This window comes from Calliopsis andreniformis, chromosome 9 (assembly GCF_051401765.1).
Source record: "Calliopsis andreniformis isolate RMS-2024a chromosome 9, iyCalAndr_principal, whole genome shotgun sequence".
NCBI classification, from domain to species: domain Eukaryota; kingdom Metazoa; phylum Arthropoda; class Insecta; order Hymenoptera; family Andrenidae; genus Calliopsis; species Calliopsis andreniformis.
Genome location: NC_135070.1, coordinates 20,023,091 through 20,035,063, shown reverse-complemented (window position 1 = coordinate 20,035,063; position 11,973 = coordinate 20,023,091). Strand labels below are relative to the sequence as shown.

Genomic DNA, 11,973 nt, shown 5'->3' with positions numbered 1-11,973 from the left:
ACGAGAAAGTACGGAGGATGCTGGGGTCGGGGTGAGTCTAAGAGGGAACCAGTTTTCAGGCTGCACTCGCGCTATCCTCTGTTCCGCGGCCAAGAGAATTCCGGCTCGTCCCGTTGCCGACGATATCCTATTCCGTCGCGCTCTTTCTCCTGCTTCGGAGATTTATTTGCCAAGGACTGGCGCGATACTGGGGCAGTCGCGTTATAATTTATAATTCATTCATGTCGGGACGCAACGGTAGCTTCTGCACCAGGGAGGCGCTGCAACTTCGCTTTACTTTGCCCGATCGGGTGAGTCAGGTCAAGGATCCCTTGCCAGATCGTTCACGCGGAGATCGATGATTCGTGGAAACGTCTTCTGACGCAATTTCGTCTCATCTAATCGTATCACTAAGCTTGTATCGAAACAACATTGTAATTCGCATCGAAAGAGAAACTTTTTATTGAATAATAGCTATAATTATAATTCTACTGCATTAGTTTCCCAGAAAAATGACATGTGATTACAGAGCAATGATTCCCAGAAGCAATAAAAATACACGTATAGTCTAACTACGACGAAGCATTAGGCAACAGGCAGATCTCTGTCAGCGTGAAATTATAATCTTATCTTGCACGCGTTAGTCACACTATAAATACACCCGCGTACACAGGAAAGGGATAGGTTTAATTCTGTATCGTCGCGATAATGAGCGACTTCTAGAAGGCTTGAATGACCAGGCAGCACAGGGCGCGAAGGACAAGAAGGGAAATAGGGTCACGATAGAAGATAGGGTGGCGTTCGTCTTGGACTCTCACGCAGCTGGAGGAATCGTATAAATCGAATTCTGGATTCTCGCTGCACGGTGTCGTTCTTTTTTGTGTCCAGCGAATTTCGGTCACAGGTAACACGAGACTGGGCAACAGGCGCTCGAGAACACGTCGCCGTACAGGGATCCGGCTCGATTTACCTGTCGTGAACCGCAGGAAAGTCGATGGCTGCGAAGATTCTGCGGTTCCAGGACCGATAAGCCGGAACGTGGATGAGTGTTGCGGATTAGGAGTCATCGTGCGCGTGAGATTCGGTCCTTTTGATCCGGACATGCTCGCCGACCAGCCTTCTGTTGGCTGTGAGTCACACACTGTTTCCACTGATAACTTTTCTTTGCTGTTGTGCCCCAAATGTAGGTACGTATTAATCATCTTCATTGAATTTCTATTTTATGATTTACATTTACGCATACCTAATTCTTATTAGTAAGTTTTACTATTCTTGGATCCGTTTTTATTTAGATGATTCATCAGCTATTTATTCTACGATAATAGATTCTTCTTATTTAGTAGTATCATATCACTTGGATTATCTCTAAAGTCTGCGTAGGTTTTTGGGGAAAATACAAAATGTAAGGTCATTGACCCAAGTTGTTTCCTTGCTCCATACTTACGAAAATAAATCCTTTCTATTTAAAAAATGTATGAAATGCGTGAGGGCTTATCTTCATCGCCATCAAATACTTTAATTCTTCAGAATAAGTCGAAGATCCTAACACGATAAATACTCTCTAGTGTCAAAGTTATTTATACTACGCTTCTGAACAAAAATATCAATCGAAAATCCCTTTGATATATGTGAAATCTGCATAACAAGTACTCAGTCAACGTCAGCAATTTGTTAACACGAAACACCAGCTAAATGGCAGAAATATATTTCCAAAACATGCGCGATTGTTGCAACTATTTTCGATTAGTCGGTCAGATTTCAATGACAGGATAAGTGGACGGTCACTGGGCAGACCATGGTTGCGACAGCGCTTCGCAAGCATCGACAGCGCGAAATCCTTCGGACACTTTTCTACGTATCAAACGGAGATTGAGGAATGTGCCAGCGACGATGGTCGCGCACGCTGCTGCGACCTGGAAAAGAAACGGCTCGTCGTCGATAAAAAGTTACCTCTGCATCGGGTAGATATGTATGCCATTTCTAAAAATACCATTTCTGAAATAGCATGTTCGCGGTGGCGCGCGCGTTCGCGGCACACGTTCGCAGAAATCGGCGCGTGCATCGTCGAGCTACGCGGTGTTTCGTGTCGCGGAACAATCGACGTGGTTCGCGAGCTCCTGCAAATTTATCGCGAAACACGCGACGCACCGTCCCTCTACGGACAAGGAGGAAAGGAGCGACGATAAAATATATTTTGGCAACAGTTCCCTCGCGATAACAATGGAGCGAGGCCGAGTCGCCTCGAAATCTGACGCGAACTGCACGATTTTTAGAGCTGCGTAGAATAACACGGAGGCACATGGACTGGAAACAGTATTTTTTAGAGACTTTTTGAGATTACAATTTTTCCATTCAGTACTATTGCACAGTGCATTTCCGTGTGCAAAATACAATGTTGCATTTACATGTGCATCAGTTACATAGATCATGCATTGGTAATAAAAGATAGAGTTTCATTGAAGAAGTAGTCTATAATGGTTACAGACGATAATCGAGGATGGGCCCAGCGTACCAGTACAACTTATATCAAATTCGAATCACGACGTAATTCGAGACACGAATTAAAATGATTTGTAACAAGATACTCGCTGCAGAGGACGCTTACTATTTCTTAACGCGCTAAACTCTCGAGGTATCAATCATTTTACAGCAAGCATTCGCATACGAAGAATAATGCTTTCAATTGATAGACCTAGCTATCTCCCAGATATTACTCGAAACCAGTTTCATCTGCTGCAATAAATCTAGAACATGTCCAAACTTTCCACGTTGAAAACAATTACTTTATTACATCATATAGTTAAGATATTCAAGTAAATAAATAATCCATCCTAACTTTCAAACATTAGAATTCGAGTTTAGTTTCCAAAGCAAAAAGCGCAAGAAGCAGCGGCATGAAGAGCCTCGCAAAAGCGACTTGCCAGGCGTTATCGTATGTAGCGCGTAAGCGATTGCCATGCAACAGAAGGCCTGTTATCCAACAATTTATTAACCAGCGCGATGATGGCCGATGCGGCGATACGACGAAAAAGGAAAGCACTTTTCGCGTATAGGCGTACGACGTAACAGCGACGACCTCGAGCCGAGGCGAGCGCGTCTTACCCGCCAATTAGATTCGCAAAGTACGTGCTCACTGCGGAGCCACGGTCGGATCGAAGAAGACGGTCAATTAAGGGCGGTTGAACGGGAATTCACTAATGACCCGCAAGATATTAATTGGCCGCTGGGACTACGGCTGGACGCGTCTTCGAAGGCGGATCGACCCATAAACGAAACACGAGATAGTCGTGGTTTCGCGTGGAACACCTGCCCAGCGATCACGTCAACGCGTTCAGGGAGGACAAAGAAGACAGGACATTAGGGAATGTCTTCATTGGAGTTTACATAAACGCGGCAAGAGAAGGGACGAGGAGTCAGAAAAATCACAGCTGAATCTTGTGGCAGACAAGCTTACTTAAGTTAGAGATATTTACTCTGACGCTTAAAAAGACTCTTTACCTAATTAAACTTTATTCAGATATTCGAAAACTAATGCTAATAACTTTAATACTAATAATAAGGCACAAAGAAGAAGAAATCGGCTGAGGAAAGAGCAATCTAGATGAGAAATTGATTTCTACTTTACTTACTTTAATCTTCACGTCAGCTGTATTACCATTCCACGCAAAGACTCTAATAATAGAGAGAGTCCACCCTCTTGAGGTTGTCATGGGTCCCAGAACCTAGTCTTTAGCAGGTGAAAGATCGTTCCCATTCTACCTCTAGTCATCCAGGAGAGTCGTAACGTTAACCTTTCAACCGTTGAATAGTTTGACGAGTGTGGCTTCGGGCGCGGCTCGATCGTTGCATTGGTATTTTAAAAGCAGCTATCTTGGTTGACCCCGCTGTATCTGCAAACGAGCTTGTAATCGAGGTCGTCGCTGGTCTGGTTTAGTGCGCTTTCTTGGAAACCGCTGGAGGCTCGCGCGGAGATCGCGCCGCGGCGCGACGCGCGTCCTCCCAGATAATCGCGGTCCGCACCTAATTTCGAGGATGGCGTCCCTCCTTGAATTTCGAGCTGTATTTCGTAGCGTCGCGTTTGGATCGTGAATTATTATCGAGCCGCAAGCGATCGCAAGGCTCGAAGGACGTCGGCGAATCTGCATTCACTCGTTATCGGTCTAATCTGAAGCCGCACTTCTCGGATCTCAGGGAGAAAGGTAAACACCTTGCAGTTTATTGACACAGATGCATCGAAATTACGGAGCGACGGTGTGATAGTCTTTCGTAGATCAACAGATAATGCGAGAGGGGGCGTCGGTGGGAACGTTCGATCACTGGGGAACGAACTTGCAAATAGATTGTGATGCATCTTTTGCAAATGGCTTAAAAATGAAGCACAGTATTCTTTCCCTGGTTTATATCGAGTTTTTGGTTTCTCAAATTGGAGGAGTAGTTGAATCCCATTGTATAAATTGCAGCAACTCTGTTGGAAGCAGGACTCTTTACAACTACAGCAAGGTGCTGCAGAAGAGTATTCAACATTGACGGAATCGTTCGAAATATTTCAAAATCACCTCAATCAATAGTTTCCCAAGATCGTCTTCCTCGAGGTTCTCTTTGTCGTTAGAGGATCCAATAGCCCTAAAGGAATTACTCGAGTCTCTAAACTCGAAGAACCAGACAAACTTCAGGAAGCAGTAAGCTCTGGACCTAGACTCTGCGCTAAACCCCTTCCAAGAAACTTTGAACACTCCTCGTTATCAGTGTCCAGTATCTAACAAATTTTTCTCGACCTCAAACAAAAGACCATTCGCTACATAATCAACTCTCTACAACCCCTACCCAAAACGGCAACCTCCTAAAGACATTTCCGAAGAGAAGGGAATCGACGTTTCAACGTCAGCGTCGATCGTCTCGGGATCGAGGCGCGTCGAAAAATCGGTACGACTATTCGCCGCGCAGCTAACTGTACACAAGTTCGGCTATGCACAGCTAAATGTCGCGGTTGTAGGGTCTGAGACGGAGGGAAAGGCAAGGCGGTGGAGGAAGGGTGCGAGCGAGAGAGAGGGAGAGGGAGGGCCTTAGGAAGGAGCGAGAAAGGAAGAGGAGAGAAGGGTGCGAGGCTCGAGGAGGGGGTTAAGGGAGGATGAGGAAGGTACGGAACAGAGAGAGGGTTAGAGGAAGGGTGTGCAGGCAGTGGCGAGTGAGCGAGCAAGCGTGGCAGAGGGAAAAGAGCGCGCGAAAGGCGGCCGCGGGAAGGAGACGGCGAAGGGACGGAGGCCAGGGGTCGAGGTTCGGGGTGTGGGGTGACGAAGAGAGAAACGCGGAGACGCGGCGTGGCGGCGGAAGAGAGCAAGAGGGCAGACGGACGCGGGCCTGGAGACGGGCGAGGGGAACGAACGAAGAGAGTTGCATGGGCCGAAGAGACAGGGGGGGAGGTCCGTTGAGGGAGAGAGAGAGAGGGACAAAAGCGAGGGTTGGGGGACCACTAGCTAGGAAGTGGTGGGGCCAAAGAATTGGCGAGGACCAGGCTGCTCCGAGCAGCAGCAGCAGGAGAAGGAGGTGGCGGAGGAGGAGGCGGCGGAGGAGGAGGGTAGTCGAACGTACGGAGGGGTGGCGCGGGGCAAGAGCGCGAGGACAGGGTGGGGGTTGCCGCCCCTCTTACGCGTTAACCCCGCCAGCGTGGCGAGAAGCGTGGGACAGAGAGAAAAAGAAAGAGAGAGGGAAGGCGCGGTAGAGAGCGAGAGGGAGCGAGAGGGAGCGAGAGGGAGCGAGAGAGAGAGAAGGCGAGCGGGGGCCGCTGCCCCTCTCCGCCTTCCGCGAGGTTCCTATGAATTTTGCGACACTCAATAAAAAGTGGTTCCACGAGGTTAACATTTCGGTAACTATACCCTCGCCTACCCAGGCCGCGCACGCACGCAGCACCGGCGACGACGAGAGCGAATCGGGAGGACGTCGACGACGACACGCATACACGATCTCGTCGTGGACACACGCGGACGGTAGGCGCGTGAAGACGCACACGGACGCGCGACGGAGCACGCGAGTATATAGAGGAGAGCCCCTCGTGCGCGCACACGTACGTACACCTCCACATCGAGGAAATTCAGACGACGAGTAGTACGCGCGTGCAGGCCAGAGAAAACACGACCGTGTGTGTGTGCGCGTGTGTGTGCGCCGGCCCGCGAGTGTGTGTGGAAGCGGGCGAAAAGAGAGCGAGAGAGGGACAGGAAGAGCGAGGTGGAAGGAGAGAGACGGAGAAGAAGGTCCGTAGAGGGACACGCACGCACACACCGAGCAGAGAGAGCGAGGAGCGCGCGGGCGCGCACGCATACATGCACGCGCATGCACGCATACCACGGGACCGCCGAAAAAACTGCACGGGAGAGGCGCAGCAACGGGCAAACCGAACCGCGCGCGAATCAAGTGCTTTGGCCAGTCGCGTTCCCAATCACTCTACGACTAGGTAGTCCCCCGGTGTGTCCCAAAGAAGCGGCAGGGAGCTGGTCCTTCGCTCGATGGTGTCGTCCCGCAAGATAATACCGGATACTTTGCCGCGGGATCCTTCTCACTGGTCGACGCGCGATCCAACGTTCGTCGATACCTGCGTTATAGATCATCGCTGTTCGCCATCCACCGCGAACCGAATTCGCGATCGCCGATAACAAACGTCGCGTGACACGGCACCGCGATCATTCCGCGTACGTTTATTCTGCGACGCCGCAACAGATCGCAATAGATCACGGGAGTGCGTATTTAACCCTGGATTGCCTTTTCCCCCCTTTTTCTTCTTCCGCGACGGAGAAGACGGAAGAAGGAAGAACACGTACGCACAGTGCAGCCGTATACGGGAGTCGCAGCGGATACCCTTCTGTTTACTGCTGATCCAGTTCCAACATCACGTTCACGAGGATTCGCCGAACGATCCGCGCCCCGAGAAGATCATCCTTTCGCGGTGTACCCTCGCGGTGTTACGTTCTATATACGATTGCCACGCGTCTTCGACCTCTTCGTCCTTCGAGGCGCGAGTGACAGCCTACGTGTACCACCTTGCGTATCCCGAGTACCTTCTGCCTGGAGCTCTAACCGCGATAACGAGGACTATTAACCAAGTGAAATACAACTGAAAGCAGGCTCTATCGAAGAAACAAAAGTGTCATTTTTTTCGTGAAACTCGATCACGGACGTCGTGGTCTCCTGGTGAAGAACAGAAGCAGGACTGTGAAAAGCGATCGTGGAACCAGGCCGATCCATCATCCTCTGGAACCGTGAATCTGTGAACATCAGTTCGAGTCGCCACATCCCTAGACGCTCGTCGATCTCAAGGGGATCGTGCGTCGTCTCTCACGAGGATGGACCTACGAGTGTCCTCGGAGTCCTCCGAAACGCACGAGACCGCGAGCTTAGGTTGCGTGGCTTAGGGAAAGTTCGAGCGAGGATCCAGACTGGGCGAAGCGCACCGGCGAAACGCACCGGCGAAACGCACCGGCGAAGGGAGCGAAGAGATCAGGCTGAAAAATCGAGCGAGCGGAGGGCAGCAAAGGAGGCAGCTCTCGCGATCGTCGCATCCGGACAGTCAAACGGTGGGTTTAGCACCGACGACGACAAGGACACCGGGCAAAGGAGCCCCACACTTTACTCTTCGCGCACGACGATCAAGGTACGTCTACACAGCTGAGAACGGTGGCCTTCGGCCGCCTGTCGGCCCGATAGAGAGTACACAAGAGAGGGAGCGAGAGCGGCAGAGAGAGCGGCAGAGAGAAAGAGAGAGCGTGCGTGTGTACGTGTGTCAGGGGGGAAACGACAGATCGTGTGTCCGTGAGAGCGAGAGGAGCGTGTCGGGAGAGAGCGAGAGTACTATGCGCGCATTTGCCCGTGCATGTATGCACGCGCGTCCCATTCGTTCCTCTATAGAGCACAAGCGAGAGTTTTCGTGGCGAGACGCGCTCACGGACGCGTTTCCGCGCGCGCGTGCCTACACCGCCGCCACTGCCGCCGCCACTGCCGCCGCTGCCGCGTTTATTCGAGCGCTAGACGTAGTACGCGCGACCGTGAAAGGCAGAGAGAGGAAAGCCGCTAGTCGGTGTGCTAGCCCGAGCGGGGATCGCCCCGGTGGCTAGACGACCGCTAGACGAATATAATGCCAGGCGTTAGAGGCTGCCTGGAAAATGACGTAATCCGTCTGCGAGAGAGTGAGCGAGCGGAGCGATCCTTTTGTCGCGCGCGAGCGCGCCGCGTGTGTACGTAGCGTACCGTACGCTCGACTCGACCCTGTTCACCTCGTTCACTCTCGTTTTCTCCGCTGTTTTTTGCCCGGGGTTTTCCTAGTCGCTCCTGCGTACAACACGCGCACCTCTCTCTCCCCCTCGCGGCCGTTTCACTCGCCGTGGCTCGTTTTTCTTTCTCTCCTTTTTTTATCCCCGCCTGCCCCCCTCCGTCCCCCAGTTCATTCACGAAAAATTCCGCGTCTCGTAAAACGACGCGCGTGTTAGCTCTCTCTCTTTTTCTCTCTCCCGTTCTCTTTCCCGTTCTCTCTCGTCCCGTGGCCACGAGGGAAACAGAGGAAGAGGGAGAGAGAGACGTAGTCCCGCTGGCGAGATTCAATTAAACCAACCTCGTCGCCTGCGATCACGGCGATGCGATGATTCGTTTTTATTGCGCGCCGCGGGACGCGCTTGTTTTTGCACCGATGAATTAGGAAAAACTGACAAAAATAGCCGTACCAGGAAATCGCCGGTTACTCTGCAAGGTCATCGTCGATCTAGCGCCGTTGTCGATCGCAAGATCGCTCCCGAAATCGCGCGCTGCGCGCCCTGCCCCTTCCCTCATTCGATGTCCCCGTTCCACGCAGCCAGTTCCTCGTCTCTGTTTTTCCTCGATTTGAGAAACCAAGTTTCCTGTCCCACGACGCTCTTTTTCGACTCTACGCACGACTCCTGGACGCCTCGCGAATTTCTCCTGCCCGTTCCCGCGCCCTTCTCTTCACTGCTCCCCCTCTTCCGCAGAGCTGCACACAACGCACGCGGAGCCCCTATTTTTACGATGGACGCGCGTTTGTTACACGATGTGCCGCTGCAAGTTGAAAACACCGGCCGACTAGGTATAAATAGATCTCTCGCGATACCGAACGTGCGAAGGAGAAGGAAGGTGGAAAAGCGGTGGCGAGGGGCACGGGTCGGGTAGGAACGGAAGCGGAGGGACGACGGGGGAGGGCAGAGGTCTGGTCGCGTTGAAAAATAAAAATTTTCTTCTCTTTCTTTCTCTTTGACGCCTCTCGAAAAATTCGCTCGGCCGCTTTGCACGCGTATATTATGCGCAAGCGTCAGACGCCTCGGCCGCGCGTGTGTCGTGGCCAATAAAAATTCCTCTGTACAAAGCCGATCCTTGAACGTGAGTTTGGAACCGAGATCCAGGAGCCTTGAAGCTTCGACGCTCGCCTACGAAGCCGTCGATTCTGTCCTCGCTAGAAGGATAACCGTCTTCTCTTCTTTTTTTCTTCTTCTCTTTTATTTTGTATTCCGCTCTTTAGATCGCGGCGATAACTCGGCGTAGTAAAACGGCGAGCATGGGACACCGGTTGAACGTTGGAAATACGTTTCGCACTTTGCTGGAAACGAAGACTCGATAATTGAGGGGAAGGAGAATTAGACGGTCGTGGTCAGACCGAGGAACAAAGTGCCTCTTGCTTGTGGAATGAATCTCTTCTAGGACAAATGTTTAGCAGATCTCTGTTCTGTGGCGATGCTAATTTTTCTACAGCATTTTTTTCTTGATACAAGTTTTTTTAATTATTTTCTTCAATTTTGAAACTCATTCGTTTCAAATACTCTGATTCTGACTCATTAATTTTTCGTCTGACATTACGTCAACATTCATTTCTCACCGTACTAAAGAGAGACTTACTTATCTATTATGTACTTACATAATTTACTTCTCTGGTACGTGACGACATTACCCGTTTAATCCTCCGAAATTCGTCTTATCACTTTTATAGCTAGAAAATGAACTAGGAGATCCGACAGTTTAATGATTCCAAATCTACGATAAAATCAGCACATAATGATTGAAGTTTTAAGTTACATTGGAGATAAGTCACATAGCGATAACATTTCCAGAACTAATTGTTACGTTCCTGTAATCAAACAATTAACTACGATACACCTTTTCGTGAGAGTGATTCACGATCGAGTAATCCTATTTGGAAACTGGTCCTACCGATCAACAAAAAATCGGAATACCCAGCAGCGACGTCACGGTGTTCGGAAGGCCACCCTAAAGCAGTGGCTCGCTGGCTGACGACCAAACAGCGACCGCTAATTCTCAAAGACAAAGACGAAGATAGCTCCACAATTTGTACACAGGCTTTCGCGCGTTCACCGCTGTTCAAAATATTTTCGAACCGCGGCACGAGTTTTGGGGTTTTTTACGCGTGGTTAGGGTCCCGAAATACTTTCGAGGAGACCGTTCCCTTTCGAAGAGATCGTCGAAACGGCGATGATCGCTATTGAGCTGCGCCGCAAGCGAGCGAGCGAGCAAGCCGCCTGTAGAAAAGAGGGAAACGAGAAACCAGCTTTACTAGTCGAGAGGAGCCGCTGTTTTGTCGACGTTCTCCTTGCGTTATGCCAGCCTTACGGCTTTTTTTATCGTCCACAATGATGCATAGATGCCCAGGTGCTCTCCTGTCTGCCTGGCTGCGTGTACGCTCGCGCTAGCTCGCTCGCCGACGAGCGTCAGAGCGAGCACACGCACATGCACGCGAGTGTGTGCAGCCTCATACGACGCAAAACGCCGTGGAGAGGAAAGGATCCAAACGTGTCGGTGCTCGACGAGCAACCTTTTCATCGAGCAAACGACGATTGTCGGATCTTTGCGCGAGCGACCTAGTGCCTCGGCGATGCCATTTTTAAGCAACGACATCGTTCCGACGTTCGATGAGTCGATAAAGCGCTTCACCCGTGAACCACTTCGCGTGGAATTTCGAAACATTGCCTTCCCGCTTCTATGAGCTACTTTTTCGCCGATCTATCGACGCCGATTTTAATGATCCACCTGCGCTCGCAGCCGCGCACGCGCCCTGCACGGTTTTGTAGAACAATTACGTATCGAGAAAGCAATTCGTCGTCGTTGCAAAATTCCATGCGATATTTCTACTTCGAGCAGTTCCCCCACTCTCTTCACTTGACATCCCCCTTCTCTTCCCCTCCTATCCCCTAAATTTGCAATTGGCCTCGTTTTCGCTCTGCGTCAGGACAACGTCGCTCGCGGAGCGACCAAACCGGTACCCGATCGAATTCGTTCGGGATACATGTGAAAGTCGCGAAAATATTCAAACAGCCAATTATTGTCAGGTTATTGTACATTAATCACTGAGCCGAACTGCTTTTTAGCTGTGATTTCAATGTTCTTCTCTGATGGATGCGCAAGTATCTATTGCTTGGACGACCATTTGTCCCCTTCTCGGTGAACACCTGTGATTTCGAGGTACAATCTTTCTTGGCTTTCGTTCAGAAGGTGTGCATTATCTGATCGTGAGGCGTACGCTCATGTCATTCATGTCTCGAAAGTCATTTTCTGCAGGAAATATTCAGCTAAAGTGAAGTACCTCTGAGACTAAAAATTGTTAAGAAAATTGCTAAGTGACAAAGATGTAAGAAAATGATTTTTTTCTCCAGAAAAAATTTCACAGTTAAGGGGTAAGACCCTTTTTTACCATTTTTTACGGACACTGCGATCCCGTTAAAAACCAGCTTGAAGATCGATGGGGACGGCATGCTCGAAAACAGGTGTCAAAGCTAAATTAATGGGGGATGAAACCGTAATATAGCCAGATACTCCGTGATCTTTCTCAGCAGCGCGTTCTCGATCCTCTCCCTCAAGCACCTGCACCTGAAAAGGGGTATACATCCTCCGATAACGGTCTGCTCTCCTTGAACGGTGGAGGGCACTGCTTCTCACACCCGTTATTTCTCCCTTTCTCTTCACCGCTCACCCGTTTCCTCTCCGAGTTCCTCC

General features: G+C 50.3%; 1 protein-coding gene across 2 annotated transcripts in view; it reads left to right on the top strand.

Moving 5' to 3' along the window:
- Positions 1 to 7,506: 7,506 nt before the first annotated feature.
- LOC143182748 (uncharacterized) overlaps positions 7,507 to 11,973 on the top strand; it is a 29,934-nt gene continuing 25,467 nt past the window's right edge. For both annotated transcript variants that reach the window (XM_076383941.1, XM_076383939.1), the window contains exon 1: positions 7,507 to 7,621. The gene's annotated coding sequence lies outside the window, so the exon portion shown is untranslated. The remainder of the gene's footprint in view (positions 7,622 to 11,973) is intronic.